The following is a 24544-nucleotide window of genomic DNA, read 5'->3' on the forward strand; positions in this document are numbered from 1 at the left end:
GATATAACAATTGTAAATATTTATGCACCCAACATAGGAGCACCTCAATATATAAGGCAAATGCTAACAGCCATAAAAGGGGAAATCAACAGTAACACAATCATAGTAGGGGACTTTAATGCCCCACTTTCACCAATGGACAGATCATCCAAAATGAAATTAAATAAGGAAATACAAGCTTTAAAAGACACATTAGACCAGACAGACTTAATTGATATTTATAGGACATTCCATCCCAAAACAACAGAATACACTTTCTTCTCAAGTGCTCATGGAACATTCTCCAGGATAGATCATATCTTGGGTCACAAATCAAGCCCTGGTAAATTTAACAAAATTGAAATCGTATCAAGTATCTTTTCCGACCACAACAGTATGAGACTAGATATCAGTTACAGGAAAAAAACTGTAAAAAATACAAACACATGGAAGCTAAACAATATGCTACTAAATAACCAAGAGATCACTGAAGAAATCAAAGAGGAAATCAAAAAATACCTAGAAACAAATGACAATGAAAACACGATGACCCAAAACCTATGGGATGCAGCAAAAGCAGTTCTAAGAGGGAAGTTTATAGCAATACAATCCTACCTCAAGAAACAAGAAACATCCCAAATAACCTAACCTTACACCTAAAACAATTAGAGAGAAAAAACAAAAAAACCTCAAAGTTAGTAGAAGGAAAGAAATCATCAAGATCAGATCAGACATACATGAAAAAGAAAAGAAGGAAACAATAGGAAAGATCAATAAAACTAAAGGCTGGAACTTTGAGAAGATAAACAAAATGGATAAACCATTAGCCAGACTCATCAAGAAAAAAAGGGAGAAGACTCAAATCAACAGAATTAGAAATAAAAAAAGACAAGTAACAATTGACACTGCAGAAATACAAAGGATCATGAGAGATTACTACAAGAGACTACATGCCAATAAAAGGGACAACCTGGAAGAAATGGACACATTCTTAGAAAAGCACAACCTTCTGAGACTGAACCAGAGAGAAAGAGAAAATATAAACAGACCAATCACAAGCACTGAAATTGAGACTGTGATTAAAAATCTTCCAACAAACAAAAGCCCAGGACCAGATGGCTTCACAGGTGAATTCTATCAAACATTTAGAGAAGAGCTAACACCTATCCTTCTCAAACTCTTCCAACATATAGCAGAGGCAGGAACACTCCCAAACTCATTCTATGAGGCCAGCATCACCCTGATACCAAAACCAGACAAAGATGTCACAAAAAAAGAAAACTACAGGCCAATCTCACTGATGAACATAGATGCAAAAATCCTCAACAAAATACTAGCAAACAGAATCCAACAGCACATTAAAAGGATCATACACCATGATCAAGTGGGGTTTATCCCAGGAATGCAAGGATTCTTCAGTATACACAAATCAATCAATGCGATATAACATATTAAAAAATTGAAAGATAAAAACCATATGATCATCTCAACAGGTGCAGTAAAAGCTTTTGACAAAATTCAAAACCCATTTATGATAAAAAACCTCCAGAAAGTAGGCATAGAGGGAACTTACCTCAACATAATAAAGGCCATATATGACAAACCCATAGCCAACATCATTCTCAATGGTGAAAAACTGAAACCATTTCTTCTAAGATAAGGAACAAGACAAGGTTGTCCACTCTCACCACTATTATTCAACGTAGTTTGGAAGTTTTAGCCACAGCAATCAGAGAAGAAAAAGAAATAAAAGGAATGCAAAACAGTAAAGAAGTAAAGCTGTCACTGTTTGCAGATGACATGATACTATACATAGAGAATCCTAAAGATGCTACCAGAAAACTACTAGAGCTAATTCATGCATTTGGTAAAGTAGCAGGATACAAAATTAATGCACAGAAATCTCCTGCATTCCTATACACTAATCATGAACAATCTGAAAGAGAAATTAAGGAAACAGTCCCATTTACCATTGCAACAAAAAGAATAGAATACCTAGGATTAAACCTACCTAAGGAGACAAAAGACCTGTATGCAGAAAATGATAAGACACTGATGAAAGAAATTAAAGATGATACAAATAGATGGAGAGATACACCATGTTCTTGGATTGGAAGAATCAACATTGTGAAAATGACTCTACTACCCAAAGCAATCTACAGATTCAATGCAATCCCTATCAAACTACCACTGGCATTTTTCACAGAACTAGAACAAAAAATTTCACAATTTGTATGGAAACACAAAAGACCCCGAACAGCCAAAGCAATCTTGAGAAAGAAAAAGGGAGCTGGAGGAATCAGGCTCCTGAACTTCAGACTATACTACAAAGCTACAGTAATCAAGACAGTATGGTACTGGCACAAAAACAGAAATATAGATCCATGGGACAGGATAGAAAGCCCAGAGATAAACCCACGCACATATGGTCACCCTATTTTTGATAAAGGAGGCAAGAATATACAATGGAGAAAAGACAGCCTCTTCAGTAAGTGGTGCTGGGAAAACTGGATAGCTACATGTAAAAGAATGAAATTAGAACACTCCCTAACACCATACACAAAAATAAACTCAAAATGGATTAAAGACCTAAATGTAAGGCCAGACACTCTAAAACTGTTAGAGGAAAACATAGGCAGAACACTCTATTACATAAATCACAGCAAGATCCTTTTTGACCCACCTCCTAGAGAAATGGAAGTAAAAACAAAATAAACAAATGGTACCTAATGAAAATTAAAAGCTTTTGCACAGCAAAGGAAAACATAAACAAGAAGAAAAAACTCTCAGAATGGAAGAAAATATTTGCAAATGAAGCAACTGACAGAGGATTAATCTCCAAAATTTACAAGCATCTCATGTAACTCAATATCAAAAAAAACAAACAACCCAGTCCAAAAATGGGCAGAAGACCTAAATAGACATTTCTCCAAAGAAGATATACAGATTGCCAACAAACACATGAACGGATGCTCAACATCACTAATCATTAGAGAAATGCATGTCAAAACTACAATGAGGTTATCACCTCTCACCAGTCAGAATGGCCATCAGCAAAAAATCTGAAAAAACAATAAATGCTGGAGAGGGTGTGGAGAAAAGGGAACCCTCTTGCTCTGTTGGTGGGAATGTAAATTGTTACAGCCACTATGGAGAACAGTATGGAGGTTCCTTTAAAAAACTGAATATAGAACTACAATATGACCCAGGAATCCCACTACTGGGCATATACCCTGAGAAAACCATAATTCAAAAATTGTCATGTACCACAATGTTCACTGTAGCTCTATTTACAATAGCCAGGACATGGAAGCAACCTAAGTGTCCATCGACAGATGAATGGATAAAGAAGATGTGGCATATATACACAATGGAATATTACTCAGTCATAAAGAGAAATGAAATTGAGTTATTTGTAGTGAGGTGATGGACCTAGAGTCTGTCATACAGAGTGAAGTAAGTCAGAAAGAGAAAAACAAATACCGTATGCCAACACATATATATGGGATCTTAAAAAAAAAATGGTTTTGATGAACCTAGGGGCAGGACAGGAATAGAGACACAGACATAGAGAATGGACTTGAGGAGACGGGGAGGGGGAAGGGCAAGCTGGGACGAAGTGAAAAAGTAGCATTGATATATATACACTACCAAATGTAAACTAGCTAGTGGGAAGCAGCCACATAGCACAGGAAGGTCAGCTCAGTGCTTTGTGACCACCTAGAGGGGTGGGATAGGGAGGGTGGGAGGGAGATGCAAGAGGAAGGAGATATGGGGATATATGTATATGTATAGCTGATTCACTTTGTTATAAAGCAGAAACTAACACAACATTTTAAAGCAATTAGACTCCAATAAAGATGTTAAAAAAAAAAAAAAAGAAAGAAAGAAAGATAAGTGAGTCCTAGAGATCTACTATACAGGATAGTGCCTATAGTTAATAATACTGTATTTTATACTTAAAACTTTGTTATGAGGGTAGATCTTATGTTAAATGTTCTTATAATAAAATAAAAGAGAAGGGAGGAATCTTTTAGAAGTGATGGTCAAATTTATGTTACTGTAATTGTATATGGTGAAAGTATACATTGAATATGTACATCTTTTTTGCATGTCAGTCATATTTAATACAAAATAAAAATTATAAAAATCTGAACGATGGGAAGTAAGACAACACACTGTCTTGAAAGCCACAGTAATGAAAGGAACACTGGCACATCTTCCTCATTTACCTGCAAATGATGGGTGACCCAGATTTTCTCACACAAAAGAAATCTATGTGTGTAATTTGAACCATTTTAACTGTGTAACAGACTTCCCCTGGTCACTTCTAAAGATATATTAAGATGTATGTTCTCATTAAGAACAAAATATTCTGACTCTGATACTTCTAAAAATTTTGCCTTTTCTAAGTTTTCTGAGGGGAGAACTCCTGTATTATAATCTAAACAAGTAAAATGTGCACTGACTCTAGTCTTTCACTTTTAATTTTTTTTCCTTAAAAACTGGTTGCTTATATTTTATATTGCATCCCAGTAAAGAAAAATATGTATTGGATTTTTACTGAAATTGATTTGTTTTACAGAGTATTGGACCCACACACTGTAGTTAGAGACAGCCCCTTTGGCAAAGTTCCCAGTTCATCTGCAAATATTCTCAAATGTTATCCTTATATATAACATTGAGAAAAATGAGCAAACAAACAAATCTTGGACTGATACAGTTACAAAGCCAAGAGGAAAGAGCAACTGTTTTCAAGTAAAAAATTTAGCATCTGACCTCACAAGTAAGTAGTTTGGGCAAGTCACCTAGAGAGGTGTTTTTTGAGCTATAGGTAAAGACACGAGTAGACTGTGAAATCCATTTACATGTCATGCCAGCTGTTCATTTAACAAATCAAACAGAATGGAATAAAAATTATTAGAGTGTGGCTACATATGGTAAGGATACATTACCTTTTTTAATGAAACTTTTTCCAGATCTGTGTGTGTGTGAGTGTGTGCGGGAGAGAGAGAGAGATGTATACTGGATCATAAAGGGCTCTCATGTTTCCTCTTAAATTGGGTGGTGGACAGAAAATAGAAAACAGATGAAGGCCCCCGATTTGGAGAAACAATAGATTATTTAATAATCTGAACTCTGGAGCCCTGAAAGCCTTATAAAGAATCCTAATTTTGTCACCTTCACAGATTATTTAACTGTTCTCTGCTTTTTCTCATATGCAAAAAGGAGATACTCATACTATCCATCTCAAAACGTCGCTTTAACAATTAAATGAGATAACCCAAGTAAATACATTATAACAGTGCCTGGCACTTGATATGTGCTAGTTATTAGCATTACATTTTATCCTGTGATCCTTGAGTTTGTTTAGATTTTAGGCTCAACATTGAGCCTAAATGTGATTTTTTTTTTTAAATAATGTGAATTTTTTTCTTTGTTTTTAATTCAAATTCTTTGGAAAGCACTGTGTTTTAAAAAATGTACATATGAACTTTATCTAAAATTCCTAGTTATAGGACTTTGCTAACAGGCACATTTTTCGTGAAACAAACAACTTTGGGCAGCAAGCCCTCATTGTCCATTTTTCTAATACGAATTCCTCTGTTCTCGAAATGTCACTGACTTCCCTATTCAGCTCTGCCCTGCTTCTATGTCTGTCGCCTTATTCATTAGAAACAAGATGGGCGTTTTGGGCATCGGGAGGCAAGAAGTTCATGTCTTGTGATTTTTTCATATAATACTCAAAATCTTTGGTGGGAACTAGCCTTTTTACTGCCACTGATAAAGGCTATGACCCTATACCCTGAAGCAAGCCAAGTGAAATAAGATCTATTTATAAAGACTCAGACAGTAGGTACAACAGCAGCATTGGCTGTGTTAGGTAAAAGCTTAGACTTCATAAATCATCCAGCCCTTGAAAACTATTAGGTACCATATAATAAACTCTTGAAAGAGCTTCAGCACCCCCAGAATAATGTTTTAAAATTTAAACATAATTACTCCCAAATCTACACAGTTTTGAATGTAATTTAACTCTGGCCTTTGATTTGGTAAATTGCTAATTACGGCTATCTTTGTTAGATTTAAATTGAATTAGATTAAACTGTGACCCAGTGATTTTCTGGCTTCTTATGTGGTCAATGCAAACAGTTATATTTAATGGTGGTAAAGCTGAGATAAAAATGTTAAATGTAAGAGTCAATTGCAAGGTCATTATTTTTTTCAAAGTAATGAAAACATAGTACTTTATCTACTGTAAAATTACAGGCTAATGACTTAGTCCTACAGAGTGGCTCTCAAACCTTGTTCAATGTACCCACACTGATTTAAGAAATGATAAAGTATCATTTCAAAGATTAAATAATGATGAGGAGTGTAAATCACATTTTAAGTGGTGCCACCAAATGTAAGTTTTTAAAGCTCTCAGCAGAATTTTTTGGATAAAAAGATGAGGAAAATTATTCAATCAAAGCAGAAGGTAATTATTTATAATATTAAAAAAGAAGTATTTGTGAATCTTACTTTTAAAAAGTAATCCAATAAATATTTTAATATCTTGTGAAAGTTTTAATATTGTTTTCCAAGGCATTGAAACCCAAGCAGGACCCTGTGGTGCCCTCCCTGGTACAAATCCTTTCTGTATCCCCCATTTCTTGTTTGTAGGAAATAGGCTTCATTCAGCCTCCTTGACCTTCCCTGAGTTCCAAAAGGCAGATTCAAATAGTTGCTAATCAGGGAAGGAAGGGGATGCAGAAACTAGGGTGGAGCAGTCAAGAAACAATAGTGCAGCCTTGAGGCAAAGTTCTCATTTATCCTCAAGGAATATACATAACAATATCTTTGATTTCCTCTGCAGGAACTACGGCCCCCACCCAGGTAGAGGATGGTAACTTCACGCTGAGCACAAGATTCCTGGAGCACTGCCCTGTTACCTCACCACCAACCAATCAGAAGAAAGCCACACACCCTGCAGCCCTCACCCCAAGTTTTGCCTTTAAAACTTCTCCCCCAAAACCATCAGGGAATTCGGGGTTTTTGAGTATGAGCCACCTGTTCTCCTTGCTTGGTCCTGCAATAAACCTTTTTCTGATCCAAACTCTGACGTTTTGGTTGGTTTGGCCTCACTGTGCATTGGGCACAGGAACTTTGTTCGGTAATAGCATCAAATTCCATTTTTTAATGTACCATGAACAAGAATATTAAAATAGTTTAGATTGCTCAGCCAACTTATTTACTGAATGTTTATTGATCAAATAAAGAGGTGAAAAACTACCTGATGAGTCTAACTAGTAGGAACAAATAGCCTTTGTAAAAGTTTTTCTTAAATTTACCTGATTTGGACCAATCATGTTCAGATTTTAATTACTTTAAGGTTATCTAAACTACCTACTTTACAACAACACTGTCAGTTTTTCTTAGAAATGGTTACATATGACAACACAGTGCTAGAATTGAGAGAACTCCTGAAAAAATGTGTAGGGGAACAAATGTGCCACCACAAAATGTCTCTTTGGCATGTAGATTATTTGAAGCTGAAAACAATCAAGGCCCAAAAGACTCAAGAAGAATCTTTGACCTTTCCTGTAACTGCCTAAAAGAATGAAGACCTATTCCAGAAAGGGAGACACCACCATAGATAACTATAGTATAATTTGAACTAAGTGTGGTAGATAGGGAGGTATCTGGTACAGTCTGTTAAAAGTCCTCTCTGTGTCCCATTGTTTCTGTGTGGTCCAGCAAACATTTCTTTACCAAATATTTGCTCTTTTTCATATTTGCTCAGTTCCTGTGAATTGCCTTCATACCCTTTGAAGTTCCAAACCATTACTCCCTTCTCCTTCCCTCTGACAGCATATAACCCTCAATTGCCTAACTTGTCACTGGGTCTAATTTTTCTAGTGAAGCCCTGTTCGTATGTAATTAAATTTGATTTTCTCTTGTCAATCTGTCTCATGTCAATTTAATTCTTAGGTCAGCCAGAAGAACCTAGATGGGTAGAGGAAAGTTGTTTTCCTCCCCCACAAATGTTATATAACTTTTCCAAATAAATATTATAAATATTTTATTCTAAAATAGTTAATTAAGTTATGAATTATTTTCAATGATATATTTTGATATTTAAAAGAAAGCAAATTTAAGCTCTTTCTTTTTTTTTTTGGCTTACTGAAGTCTAACTGAAAAATGAAATTATAAGGTATTTAAAGCATACACAGTGATGATTTGATATACATATATGTACACTGTGTTTTCTCTTCTTAAAAAAGTAAATCTATTGAGGGGAAAAAAGCACCAATATTTAAAGAATTCACATTTAATGAGGAAATAGGAATTCTTCATTTACTATTTGTGATGAGTAGTCAGGGAATCATCCTTAAATTATAATTGTCATTACTGATTTAATTATATGGAGCAGAAATATGAAATTTTAAGAACTAAAATACAGTTTAAAATTGCTACTTCTTAATTTGTGCTTTCCCTTTTTCTATTGTATATGGTTTGATGACAATTAAATTAAAATATTCCTTCATGTTATAAATATTATAAATATCTTATTTAATTATTTGGAGCTTTCAATACCATAAGATTACTACACTAGCTATATGCATATATTTTTAGATTTCCTAGTCTAGGTGGAAAACTTCAGCCTTTTACCTAATCTAGTTAAATAGTTTAACTATATTAAATCATTTAACACACACACAAATATATATATGTATATATATATAAAATCTCCTTATCGTTTTATTTATTTCCTATGTATTTTTGTTAATTTATTGAGATGCTTAGAAAAATTAAAATGCTTTTTTATAACACTTTTAAAACAATAATCATTGATTTCTCATATTACTGAGCTCTAAATTTGCCCTATTTCCAAGGATATGTAACATGTTCTTCAGTAATTAGTGAGTAGATTTTTTTATATGCATTACTTTATCCTAACATCTATATTTCTTGAGTACCTTCTATTTGTTTGGCCCACACAGTGAGCACCATAAAATAGTGGGCAGCATCCCAACTCACACTGTACTAAATGGGCTAATAATGGAAGCTGTAGACACTTTTCCAATAACTGTTCTACATGGGCTCATAGTTTGAAGAGTGAACTTCAAAAACAGAAATAGCTAGAAATTCAGCCTTCTTATACTATTCTAAGGATTTATCAATGCAGTTCTATATAACATAAATATTTATCTCTGTTAAAAACATACTCACTTCAAGGGAAATCTAGGTGGTGATAATAGTGGGGAGAATTTGGGGGAAATCTGTATTTTTAAAAGCTTTCTGTTGATTTGGCCAGCAATGCATATACCTATATGATTATGAATGTTTATCCACTGATGACCACAGTAGAAAAATAAAATATTGACTCACTTGAGGAAATGTCTTCTCACTTAAATAACCTTGTTCCTGGTCTATGCATTTGATTTGAGAACAGATCCACTGCTACATGTTCAAAGTTTCAAGTCCACATGTGTTGAATAGGGGGGGAAAAAAGTGAGTTTTTCTTTTCCTATTCCCTCTTGTAACTTCATTGAAAGGTAACTTGTATTCTTTTTTTCCATTTCATTCCTTGGGCTGGTCCCACATAATGTTAAAACAATTTGGAAATATGGATCATGTAACAAATTCAGTATCAGTTTATAAGCTAAATTACTAAGATCTGTAATATATTTTGTGCTTTCAAGTTTGTTTTATTCTTTTTACTTACTGCCTTGGGGTACTGAAGGCAGTTTTAGTAAAGAAAAAGTTTCATAGTTTTTCTTCAATTCTTAATTCTTAAAAAACATACTTGAGCCAATACAGCTCATTATATACATTTTGAACTTGGCTTCGAAAACAGTACATCCTACTTTATACTATGTAATTGTTATCAACTATATGCAATTATTTCAAATAAATTAAGATTTTAGACAATACCCTGATATATTACACTTAGGTTGCCTAACCAATAGTTCTTGAAGATTTCTCTTTAGCTACATTTTCTAGCTTCCTTTGCAGTTAGGTTGAATCATATAACTGGGTTTTGGCTCATGGGATGTTGGTGAAAGTAACCGAAGTCCCTTTCTGATCCAGTCAAGATATTTTAATATTCTTATATAACTTTGCTGTCTAATATGGTAGCCACTAGCTATGTATGGCCATTGAGCACTTCAAATATGGCTATTCCAAGTTGAGATGTGCTGTCAGTGTAAAATATATAACAGATTTTAAAGAGGTAGTACAAAAAATATTCTGAAATATCTCTGTAATAATATATTGATTACATGTTGAAGAGATAATATTTTGGATATATTGGGTTAACTAAAATATATTATTAAAACAATTTTACTTGTTCCTTTCTAACTTTATAAATTTGGCTACAAGAAAATTTTAAATTACATAAATGGTTTACATTATATTTCTATTGGATAGTGTGGTCAAACTTCTCAGGGTTCTGTATCTTTCTACTTTCTACCACCATTCACTCCTTCATTCATTAATCATGCAGGAATACTTATTATGACTCTACTGTGTGCCTGATATTCTTCTAATAATCCCCTACTGATAAGATACAGAGGATGGAGGAAAAGGAGAGCAGAATATGGGACCCCAAAATATGCCTCCTTGGCATAAGGATTATTTTGAGCTGAAGGCAATCAAGACCCTGAAGACTCAGGAAAAGCTTTTTATCATCCTCTTTAACAGCCTGAAAGAATTTAGATAGGGAGCCTGTACCAGGAAGAGAGCTATTACCAGAGATAACTTTTTCATCTGAGAGATTTATCAGCATGGCACTGGCAAACATTAGTTTATTCAACATTTCCTCTTCTCACCTTCCTGTGAATTGTCTTCCTCCCCTTTGAAGCTCCAGACTGCTCTCCCATTCTTTAGCTCAGTATGGTATATAAACCCCAGCTGCCTGCCTTTGAGCCTCTTATCTTTGTGGGGTTCATGTATGTATGTATGAACAAAATTAACTTTTTCACCTATTAATCTCTTTTTATTACAGGAGGGTCTCAGACAAGGACCTAGAAGGGTAAAGGGAAAATTATTTTTCCTCCCCGACAGTGTCACATCATTCCATGATACAAATAAGGGGTGGGGGGATGCGCTACCTGATCTAGAAACTGAATTATATGACAAGATTTTTTGTGCTCAGAATGGAATCCCTGCCAGGACAAGCAGGAGGATTGATTATAATGTGACTGAATGGTGCTTAAAGAACCACAGATGCTGGGTTCTGTCTATTAGGAAGAATGAGCACACAGAGTTGTGAAATGTTAAAAGACTCCTGTGTCTCATTCCTTGGACTTCAAGGGCTATGGCATTTTGGCAATGCCAGTGAATTGCCCAGGGGTTCCGTGACAGTGATGATGGTTGTGAAACAGGGACTCTCAGGGTTAGGAGAAATTTAAGTGTGACTATGTGGACATACTGCTGGAAAATATATGCTTTTTTCAGCCTTTTATAAAAAATGAAAACTACTTATAAACCATCCTCCATTTCCTATTACTATTCAAGGGGCTTAGACATACAGAGTTCTCAGGCTATTTTTTCTTTTGTAGAGAAAATGTAGAAGGCTCCCTTGCAATTTCCTTCCATTGTATATTACTGTCAGAGACTTTCTTGTGTTCAACCAGTTCTTTCCTATATAATATTAATTCTGCATGCATGTAAAACCTAATAAAAATCTGGCTGATTAAAAATGGAATTAAACAAAACAAAACCAAAGGGTTCAAATTATGAATATGAGTAAGGTACCACTTATTTTCTACTTTGACTAAACAACTCCAATTCTTCTGACGTTTCTCATAGGACTTTTTTGCCTGATATTTTAATCATTGTTCTCCTTCCTATCTTACCTCATCTAAAAGAGTTTCCTCAATATCTCTTTAGTTCTCTTTAAAACCTTTATTATTCATATATTTTTAAAAACAGGGGTATCAATGTTATATTTTACTACTAATAAAATTTATTGTAAAAAAATTGTGAAAAAAAGTAGCATTCCTTTTGTTGCCCCCCCCCCCGCCAAATCTTTCTAATTCATTTTTTAACAAAATAATATTGCCTACTCATTCATCTTTTGGTTCTCTTCACACCCAAGAAGTAAAATGCTTTGCAAATCGCAGCATTGATTCTAGCACCTAGACACGTACATCTTGTTGGAAACCCAGGGCAGTCCGTCCCAAAATATGCCTTAATGGCATATTGATTATTTTGAATTAAAGTTACTTAAGAAACAGGCGATGCAGGAAGGACACTTGACCCTCCTCTCTGTCTCCTGAAAGCAGGAAATAAATCTCTGTTATGAAAGGTACCCTCCTTGTACTGGGAGATAGAAGGACACCGTTATTACCAGAGACAAGGAGCATGTACACACAAATCTTATTACTTTTTTACTAATTTACTACCCAAGCCCAAACTTTACTTAAATTCCTTACTAATTAAGCACCCAACCCTAAGTTTCTTTGTCCTATCAATTCCTTTCAAATTTATTATTTCTTAATCAAAAAAGTATAAAAGCTGCCTGCTTTGACCACTTGTTAGGTCCCATTTTTATGAGACCTCTATGTGCATGAATTAAATTTGTTTATTTTTCTCCTGTTTATCTGTCTGGTGTCAATTTTATTATTAGTCCAGCTACAAGAACTCAAAAGGGGTAGAGAGGGAAAATTTCTCCTTCTCAACAATCTCAAATCCATTGTTTTTTTTCTATTCAGAAGGTAAAAGTGTAGTAAGCAAATTACCAAGTCCAACATAGGTAGACCATAATATCTGTGATTTTTTTTCTCAAAAACATATGGGAAAAAAATTCTCATAGACCTCTGCCACCAGGAAGCCTGAAAATGAACAAGATAAGGAAAATGACTTCCTCATCAAGCAAAGACAACAAACAGCAAATGCTATTATCCATGAAGAACAAAATCTTTGTGATTTTATATATTTTAATGGAAGAAAGCTAGGACTTGTTTTGTAAGTTGGTAATATTTGTTTTATAACTTGAGACTGCTGATTCGCTAACCTACGACTAAGATGAAATAGAAAATACACTAAAAGAAATATTCATATAATGTCATTGTTTAGGATCTTCGACTATGAGGCAATACACTTAACGATATCTAAATTGTTGTTTTTAATCCAAACTAGTGGTTGACTGAGTTAGACAACAGGTTTGATCCTCAGGGATATATTGAAATGCCTTATATATAGGATCTGAATAAATTCCCAATGTCTACTACCATAATACACTACTTAAACAGCTCATTTAGAATATTATTAGAAGCAATCTTCATTTGAACTTCTTCTTTCAGAATATATGTGCATAGTATATAGTGAGGCATACCTAAACATCAAGAGAATATTGCTGACATTCCAAAATCATATTTAATTCTTCAAGTCAGTTATGATAATAAAATCAGTAATACAAAACATTCTGCTTTGCCTTCATTCTCTTTTTTTTTGTTCAATGAAATATTTATTATCTACCATGTGCAAGGCAAATATTCACAGGAGTGACTCTGTGAAATGGTTCCATCATTCTACGTAAACTCTATAGCAGGTTAAAGAGTAAAAGGCAATTTTTAAAAGAGACTTTAGGGAATTAGCCCTTTTCATATCACAGCTATGATGAAACTCAGCAGTTCAGAATACTGGAGGTGGACAAATAAAAGCTGAAAATTTAAAAATAGTCAGGAGAATTTGTAACCAAAACAACTAAGGAAAATTAAATATGTGCTTTTAGGGAAAGGTCTAGAAAATGCAAGCAATATTATTAATGAAATAAAAATATATTTGCCTTCATTCTTAAAAGGTAGAAACAAAATCAATTTTACTTGAAAACTGGCATATTACAATCAAACATTTCCATCCTTTGTGGTGACAAACAATGGTCCAGATTCTTGAAGAGACCATTAGAGAAAACCTAAGCCAACATTCATTTTTACTAAATACATATATTTCTCCTTCAATATCAGAAAAAATATATGAATGTGTATGAATGTGTAAATATATTTTAAAAAAATTTATCAGAAGCCTGCTTATAAAACAAGAGGAAAATAACTTTTAAAAAGGTATAAATCTATAAGCATTGATACCGATCAGGACCCTGTGGGGCTCCTGGGCACAAAAGCTTTCTGTGTCCCCCATTTCTTGATTACTGGAAATAGGTTTCATTCAGCCTCCATGACCCTCCCTGAGTTCCAACAAATAGATGCTAATTAGGGAAGGGAAGGGAGCAGAGACAAGGGAGGAACAGTCAAAAGAAACAACAGTGCAGCCTTGGGGCAGGGTCCTGGTCGGGTTTCCCCCCCCCACCCCCCCCACCCCCCCCACCCCCCACCCCCCACCCCCGCAAGGGATATACATAACAATATCTTTGAGCTGTTTTGCAGATACTTCTCCCCAACAGCTGGGAGAAGTTAAAGGTATGGTGCCCACAAGCACGTATTTTTCTATATAAACTTTAGGATCAACTTATCTAAGTCCAGAAGAAAATATTACTTATATAGGAATGTCATTTAATTTATTCATTAACTTAAAAACAACAGATACTTTTATGATGTTAAGTCATGCTTTTAGGAACAAAGTAGGTCTTTCCCTTTAATTTTCTTTTGTGTCTTCCAGGAGAGTTTTAAATATAGATTTTGAAAATTTCTTATTAAATTTGTTTCTTGTCTCTAGTGTTGTAAATGGGTATGTCTGATCCATAAAATCTTCTAGCTCGTTACCATGAAGTCTACTGATTTTGCATGTAAATTTTATATTCTGCTAACTTACTAAATTATTTTACTGTTTGTATTGGTGTTTGGGTTTGTTAATGTTATTGTTTCTTTGTGGCTTTTTGGGTAAACAGTCATATCTGCAAATTGGGACACTGCTACCTCTTCTTTCAACTGTTCTGCCTTGAATTGGTTTATTTCATCTGGTTGTGATGGCTAATACTCCCAACACAAATGTTAAGCAGCAGTGAAGATAGCTGAACATTACTGTAACTTTGTCTTTGGTCAGAATGCATCGAACGTGTCCTCATTAAGTAATATGCTGACAATTGGACTAAACTGTATATACATAGTATAACATGCTAGCAAGAGTATCCAATGATTCCTTTTTATACTCAGTATTTTTATCAGGAAAGGGTATTTTATTTTATCAAATATCAGTATCTCACACTTAAATGTAAACAAAAAGTTAAGATCACTAGATAATTTGAAGAATGACTTTGAAAGTAAAAGAGTTCCTCAAAATAAAACAAACAATAAACTAACAAGAAAGCAGGACCATAGAAGATAGGAACAATACAAGAAGCAGAAGAGTACTGTGGGAGAATTATATTGAAAATCTAGAGAAAGTAAAAGAGAAGTGACTCCATTTTCTGAAACAAGATCATGAGGATACAGAAAAATGAGCAAAAAAGGAAGAATAGAATAAAATATTTTATGACATAATATGTCAAAAAAATTACCTCCCTTGAGCCCTTTCTCAGGAAGCTACCAGAGGTTATACTCTGCTAAAAACCAGAGAGTAAACCAAGAAAGATGATGAACAGGATCTATGGCACTAGGTGTCAAACACAGAATACTAGAGAGAGGTCTTTGGAGAGTAGCTGCACATCAGGGTCAAGAACAAGCATTCTAAAAGGTGTCATGTATAACAGCAGGCTTGAGTTCTCATCTTAACTTGAACTCCTTGGGCCTCTGACAATGATAATCACACCTTATTCTGATGCTCTCTGCTCTTCTTTGTCTCTTTTTCTTTGACTTACACTGTAAATATATTTGTTACCCAGTATTTCATTCATGGCCACATGCTTTACCTGAGGTGCCTCATCTATTTCTCTAGTCACCAACCCTAACAAAGTTTAAGCTGTGTTTTCAAACCTGATATTTTCCCCCCACACATCTCTTGTTAAATTCTTTCAATTCCCATACCCCATTAAGCAAAACATGTAACCAAATCCATCAGCTCTCATACCCCACTTAGCAAAATAAAAGCCTGTCAGACAAATGCCAGCCTTAAGCATTCTTCTCAAAGGGATTCAATTCTTCTTGCCCTCACAAGAATATAAACGATATTATATACCACTTATTGAAAGTTTACCATATGCCAGGTATAATTCCATGTGCTCTGCATGCAGAACATCTTTTAATCTTTTAAATAAATATTTGATGGGGAAGTTGAGGCTTAGAAAGGTTTCATAATTTACTCAAGTTTACACACACTAAGTGGTGAACTGGGAGTTAAAACTCAGGCTTCTGAATCTAGTACTTGTCCTCATACAGATTTCCTGAATGCCTCATAACCACATTAAACCAAATATTTCAATATCTAAAACCAAAGTGATCAACAACCCTCCAAAGTGGATCTCTTCTCCTTTTTCTCTCAGTTCCTCTCCCAATTTGTGGTATCTATATCTGCCTAGTGTCCCGGAAAAATACCTTGCACCCATCAGATTCATTCCTTGCTCCCCTTTTCCAATCATTAACTAAACCTTGTTGTTTCCATCTATCCAACCAGGTCATCCCCATTTATATCATCCAGGCGTCATATCAGGATTTTGCCATGGCTTGGTGGAAAGGTTCGGGAAGTGCTTGGAAATGTGGATCTTAAACTCAATGTTACAAATGCATATTTGGAAGTTTGCACACTCAAAAATCATTTTCTCAGTGCTTCCAAAGTGTCAAGTCCAGTTTTAGGTCCTGGGTAGAGGTGATGTTTGAGGACATGAAAGAAGATGAAAGAGAAAGTGTTGACAGAAGAAAGGACTGAGATAATGGACGGTATGACCAACAGTGTTTTCAAATCCTTTCTCCCTTCCTTCCTAATTGCCATTCATTCCATCCATTCAACAAATATGTATTGAGTATCACTGTACACCAGGGTGTATGCTCTAGGCTGAGTATATAGTGATGACTGAGTCAAGGTTCAGACCCTCAAGGAGTTCAGTTAATAGATGGATGTAAAATATATGTAAACAATAATTATTATGCAGTCAATAATGGTTCTACATAGTAAATGCTATGAAGAAAGAAACCAGAGGTAAATCAAGGCTGTCTCCACTGATGTATGGTCATCCACACTAGATCACAGGAGAGGCAAAGATCAAGTTAACTCCAATGCAATTGTACTGGATTACATATACAAAGTACCACTATCATTGTGTGTATGAATGTATCTTCTCTCATTTATTTTTTGAAAATTGGGATAACTTCCTACCTTCCTCCCTCCTTTCACTTTCTCTTCCTTCCCTTTCCTTTCTCTTCCTTCCCTTTCCTTTCCTTTCCTTTCTCCCTCCCTCCCTCCCTTCCTCCTTTCCTCCTTTCCTTCCTTCCAACCTTGACATAACTTTCAGGAGCTGAAAATACTCTTTCCATGAAAACATACTAAAACTAAAATTCTTTTTCATGATTTTTCTCATGGGAAATTTACCTGTATTTTCCCACCAAACCCTCTCCTTCAATAGTCTTTTTTATCTTAGTCAACAGCCTTCCTATCCTTCCTTATGTTCAGGCTAAAATTGTTTTTCTCCACTCTCTCAATCTTCATATCTAGTCCATCAGCAAATCCTGTTATCTGTACTTTCAAAATGTATCCAAACTATGGCCATTTCTCCCCAGGTCCATGGCTACCAACCAACTCCTAGCTCCACACACACACCCAACCTGGATTATTACACTAGCCTCTAGTTCACCTCTCACTTCTACCTATACATCCTACAGTACACTTTACATTGCTTCTAACCACTGCTTAAAATTCTCAGCCTCCTAATCTACCATAATGTAGAAGCCAATGCCTTTACAATGATCAATTAGGCCCTACCTGATTTGTCCCCCTAATACCACTTCAGCTGTGGCTCACAGCACTCTCCCCTAGTCACTCTACTCCAGCCACCCTGCTGCCCCTCGAACACACACACATTCCCTCCCTCCTCAGGACTTTTATACATGTTCTTCCTTCTGCCTGGAACTTTCTTCTCCATGACATCTGAATGATGCATTCTCTTCCTTCCTTCCGGTTTCTTATATGTCTCTTCAGAGAGGTCTTCCCAGGATCCACTATAGAAAATAGCAACCCACCATATTCTTAGTCTTTCCTCATCCTGCTTTATTTTTCCTTTTAGTACCAATCACCATCCAAAATTCTATATTCCAGGTATAGAGAGAGAAAACAAGTTGACAAATAAATACAGAGAATGTCAAATAGTTTGCTATATGTTTCCTTGTTTAGTTTAGCTCATCTGGTTCACAGAGCCCTACTATTAAAGGGACTTTTTCTCTTTAATGCTGTGTTCAAACACCTAGAGCACCTGACATGTCATAGGTGCTCAATAAATAATAAGTTAATGAATGTAGACTTTATGTGTATTTCTATAAAAATATGTTTTCTTAAGTATAAATTATTATTTATGAAGGATACAAGCTTAATGCAGAGGCATAATATTCAAAATATTTATTCTCTGACTGACATAATAGTTGCAGGTAATTTTAATAGCAGGACCAGTTCTTACAAAAAGTACCATCCATTGACCATGTATTTTGAAAAGATTGGTTTTCTAGGTGCCAGGTGAGCTACATCAAAGAAGAAAACTTTTAGCAAATTCATCCATAACTCTCATTTGTTCTCATTAAATGACAACTAATATTAAACCATGGGGTGGTTTCACTCACATTTCTAATTAAGGGGTCTGCTTGTCTCCATCCATCAGCTGGCCACAATTCTGGACAAGGCTGAAAGTGATTGCTTATTTATTGATCACCTATTGTCTACTTTTACTGTTACTTCTCTTTGTACATAGAATTGAGACAGTGAAATTAGGGCTTAAATTAGAATAAGATTAGGCAAAGGACTTTTTAAAACCATACTCTGCCTTTTATTGTGCATGAACTTTACAAATCTGCCTCTAGCTGCATTACAAGAGAGATTTCTACAGCTGAACTTGTATCAATAAATTACTGTTAGATTTGGTCTTAACTCTTTGTGTTCTGGCTACCATGATCATAATTGGATAGAGAATTCTAGGAGGCCAAAGGAACCCGGGTAAGGTCCAAAACATTACCCCTTAATGGAGCACAGAGAAAGAGCCTCAGAATACCACTAAAATAAAATTCTTTGCAGAAGCAAAGTAATGAACAAAAGAGAGATCGAAGGACACTGTATATCCATTGGAAACTTTATATTAGTAAGAAAAACATATTGTTGCCCATGAAATAATTGCAGTGAAAGGAAATGAGGAGATACAGTTGACAATATGCCTGGATAGGCTATTTTTTTCCAGAACATTGAGCTCAATTATATTAATTGCTTTCCTTATCACCTACCTGCTTACAGAACATACTTTTAAAAAAATATTCTTTCTACCTATCTACCTGTCTCAGATATCTATGCCAATCAGATATATATTTTTGAGACTTGTAACATAAAAAGAGTATTACAAGACTAAATACAGGTTATATATATATATATACGATATATATAAAATATCTGATTGGTAGGTTTTGAGTCTTTTAACACCAGCCCAATTCTATTATTGAATAAAGATCCCTCAAGATAGACCCCAACTTAAATCAAGTATAGTGATTCTCAACTGGAGAAGGAGAAAGATCATTCCCCCTTGAGGATTCATCAAAATCCCAATGAGGTTTCCTGAAACATTCCCTACTACAGACCCGAAAACCTACAGAAGACCTACAGAATCGAAAACTCTGGCAGTGGGTTCTAGTAATCTATGTTTTAACAAGCCCTCTAGGTGATTCCAATGCAGCGCGCTGATGAGTGTGTGTGATATCAAACAACTCTACAAAAAATTGTAACCCACTTACATTTTCATTTCAGATCCAGATGTCTATTCCCTAAGTGTAAAGTCTAGGCTTCAGATTCAATTTTGCAGGAAGGATTGGTGGTGGGAGGGCAGTCTAATTGCTCTATCACTGCCTACTGTTTTAGAACTACACATTTTTCAACCAGAAGTTGAATATTAACATGATTAAACTGATATCTCATTCTTGGCCCAACTGGCCCCAGCAACAATACAATTATTCAGGAATGGCATCGTGCTCTCTCACAGCCTCCATTCTCCACTCACACAATCTCCTTGGTCACTTGTCACCTGACAGGCCAAACTTCTTGAAGCATTCCATACTTCCACATGCAATTTTTGTTGCCTTCACCTTTCTTTAAATTGTCTTTGTGTGGACAACCTCAGATTAAATGTCACCTCTTTTCAGAAAGCTGTCCTTCTCTCCAAGCAATCAGTCATTCTTCCTTCTATGTTCCCATGGCACTTCTATTATATTAAAGGCCAAATTTTATTTTAATTATTTGTTTATATCATTGTTTCTTCCTTCAGATGATAATCTCCTAGAGAAGAAAAATCATGTTTATTGTGCCTTTTTCAGGGTACAATACTATGCCTGCCACAGAGTTGGCACTCAATAGATATTCGTTGAATGTTGAAAGGTTATTTTAGCAACAATAATGCTCCAGTGGGACAGTACTAGAGTGCCAGCTCTTCTTCCCAGAATGAAAATAAATCACTAAAGTCAATATATGTTGTTTTGCTAGAAAGTTATATAGGGCCCTAAGACGGAATAAATCAGATAACTAATGCATCCGCCTGTCAGCTACAGAGAATTGTTTTTTGCTAGCAACAATCATGCTAATTGGTAAATATTTACATTTGCCAGCTGCACATGCTTGCCACTGAGACCACTCCACATTACACAGGTACTGCAATTAACAATTCCATTTCTCTCATATTTCAGAACATAGAGCAAAACATGTATACCTTCTAAAACTAGCTAGAATTATTAAGAGCTCAGTAACAGTGGCTTGATAAAGAACAACATATTTGTAAGAAAGATCTGCAATATAAACAATAAATTATTTGTCTTTCATTGAAAACAGTGAGACCTATCACAATCCAATTTTCCTTTCACTAACTGAATGATATCCTTTGTTACTTGGGTACTTTGCAAAGATTAGATTCAGGAAAACATTCAAGGGAATGGTTCTCAGTGGATTAGGCCATTAGCATAATTATCTCAATTGCAAACACAAACACATCATTCTAGAAGTCATCTTAACATCTAGTGTAGATGTCAGGGAGCCCACATGCCCATAAAGCAGTATTTTGTATTTCTCATCAAAGTATTTTAAATCAATATTTAAATTGTCTCTTACACAGAATAATTTGCTTACGACTAGTGGAAATAAAGTTAATATTAATAAATAACAGTGTTCACAACTTACATGATGATACTGAAAATTAGATTACGTCACTCACCAAAATCTAGAATGTAAAAGTATTAACATTTAATGTATTAGAAATCGTTCGGAAAGAATTAAAAGTCTTCCTCAACAATGGTTGAGTTTTGGGGTTATTAAACACTCAAAGGTAGGTTAAAGTCTCTGTTGGTACTGCAAGCATTAAATATCTTCTGTTCTCAAGGTTTCAGTGAACTCAAAATCTTTCTTCACTTCTCATAAAACCTATCGATTGTGCGACGTGTCCCAAGAAAAATGCAGCATTTGGTAGGCGGAACAGTTGTCACAACAGCAACAGATATGGAAATATCATGGGGTTTAGACTCCAGTTTCCTGGGTTCCAGCTTCATCTCTTCCATTTACCTTGAGCAAGCCACCTAAATTTCATTTAGCTCATCCTGAATACTTATCTCACAGGGTCAGTGCAGCAACTAACCATAAAAGCATAACTCAATATCGTTATTAATGTGAGGATATACAGGAACAAAAAGTTCCTAATCTTCACCGTTTCCGAAATGAGGATTTCTATAGTTTCCTGTACCTGTGTTCATCTCTCCAAAACAACTGTAGCAAATAATTCAAGTGTTACCAAAGCCTCATATGGGCTTATTATCATGATCCAGAGACTTAGTTCACTGCCCTTCATCCTCCTAGTGACCTAATTCTTTCTGATACCAAATAGTAGGGAGAAACAGGAAGCCAGGGACATAGCCGTCTGGGTCTGTTTATATCTATGATGAACTTTCCATGACACAACAGCTCTGCTCTATTACTGATAGTCAGGTACCTTGTTTGGTGGTTATATATAAATTTGTTAATTACATATACATTTAGAACTGACACAGGGGAAAGGTACATACAAATTGTTACCTCTTGCACTGAAACAATGTTTTGCTCCTATGTTCCAGTATCTTCCATTTATATAATGAAACTGTTCATTTAACTTTAAACATATGACATGCTTTCTGTGTATGCCTGTGTATTTGTGTGCATGTGTGTGTGTGTGTGTGTGTGTGTGTACTGAGGGCATGGACTGGCATAGAGAGTGTGGCAAGATAACGAAATACATGTTCTATTCTCCCTGCTCCATCCAAAGAAGGTAGCCAAAACCACGTTCAAGAAAGAAATGAGCAGGCATCCAGAGGAGAATTGCATAAATATATGATTCATTCAATTCAGAAAATATATTACATAATAACAAAATTGGCAATATTTTATGTTTTCTATTTATACAATTTTAATATATGTTTTCTCACAAAGTAGACATGGACATATAAGGAAAACAAGGCTCAAAGAATTTGAATTTTAGGTGCACCTTTCTTTTTGAAATGACTTCAAGTGTGGATATAATGATTTCTCCTAAGTCTCCATGGTACAGAGCTGTGTAAAGAAGCCTTGTTTACTGACTCACAATTTTAGTGTTAATCTGTAATATACTGTGCTCATTATGCTGGCTAGAACGTAAATTATGGTGAATTCTTGGGAAAAGTACGTTACTTCAGTTAATTCCGTCTCATGTTATTGTTACTGTGAAAGGGTGTGCCTGGTCTTTTAGGTATGGGCATATATTGGCTTGGCCAAAAAGTTCATTCAGTTAATGAATACGTCATTCAATAAAGTTCTTGGTGAAAATGAAGAATGTCTTTTATTTTTACTTAAAACCCAATGAACTTTTTGGTCAACCCAATAGATTGCTGAAACGAAGACATTCATATCAGTGAAGACATTATCATATCATGAGCCCTTGAAAAGTTCACAGACAAAACCAATTACACATTTCTACTTCATCTAAGTCAAATATAAAGTTGTCTACCACTTTTGGAAGAATTAGAGAAAGTGAAGTTAGAGGATGGAAATAAAGTTAATCACTAAATCCAGAGTAGGATCAAAACCGTCGCATAACTCATTGGGAGACAGTTTAAATCTTTCAATTGATCTAGTAGTAAATATTTTTTCCCACAAATTGCTTTTTCTCTAACACAAACATCAAGCAAGTTTTATGACAAAACTATTGTTGGTCATGATTTCAAAAGTGTACTTTCCTTAAATGCTTCTTTGAATGAACCCGTGTGAATGAGCAAGATTTTTATAATGTGAATTATATTTGTGGTACAGTAAACACTAAACATTTTTTTAGGATTATAAAATAGCTATAAATTACAACAAGAGAATATTTACCTTGAATTAATCTTACCTAGAAATGGCTTTGTGTTTATGTGGAGATAAATATTGCTTGCTTATCTTTATAGAATAGATGTGATAAATCACATTCTAGTAAAATTTTTGGAATCGAAGGTTAATAGAAGACTTACTTTGAAAAAGAGATAGGGCCTATTTTAAAATGGTACTGGGAAAGTGAAAAATCAGTTGGATTTACTACAAAGATACATTAAGCTTCAAATGACATAAGGCTATATTTAATCATATTTTCTCCTTAAACTATCCCTTATGTAGCTTTACAAAATAACAGGAAACTTACTTTGCTGTCTCCCTGTACTTTACAAATATTATACAAAAGTGTGTGTGTGTATATGTCTCACTGATAAACCTTTTACCTCATCATATTCATTTTTATTGTTGCGGTATGTGTTTCTCTTTGTCCAATTTACCACAGAGACAGATGATAATTTTTCATTGCCTTTTCTCTCTTTTTAAAGCCATCCTCAACATACTCTTTTTCATTCTGAACTTTCTACTTTTCTTAAATTTAGCATATATTTAATTATCTGTACTACTGAACCAAAATGTATGTATTACACAATATTTATTTAGTGCACTAGTAATGATCAATAGGGTTATAAAGAAAACACACATTCCTGACTTCAATGGGTTCCCATTTTCTCAGTCTGGAGTGTCGTACTCTTTGATGCTCCTTCCTTTAGAGTCTCTCAATGAGTAGAACTCTCCTCATCAAGGTTTCTGGATTCACTCTAACTCAGAGTACTGCTTTCTCTGACCACCCACAGACTACTTAGTGTTACTCCATTTAGCAATTATTCAACATCTCCCAAATATGCACGTTCCATGAGATCAGAAGATTCAACTTAAACTAATTTGGTGCCTCCTACAGGCCTTGACTTCTGCTCAATTCCATGTAGTGATGAAATAAATATATGTCAAATGACATATCTCACAGTTATGTTTATCTTTTGGTATCACCAAGTGGCTTAAACTGAATCAATCAGCTTTCTCTTCTCATTATCTTTGAAAGCATCTAGATAAAATTTAGTCATGTACCTGAAGTCTTGACAAGAAAAAAATTCGGTAATATGTACAATATATTTTTCAGGTCTCTAAATGAAAAATCAACACATAGACACAC

The sequence above is a fragment of the Eubalaena glacialis genome, chromosome X (assembly GCF_028564815.1).
Source record: "Eubalaena glacialis isolate mEubGla1 chromosome X, mEubGla1.1.hap2.+ XY, whole genome shotgun sequence".
NCBI classification, from domain to species: Eukaryota; Metazoa; Chordata; class Mammalia; order Artiodactyla; family Balaenidae; genus Eubalaena; species Eubalaena glacialis.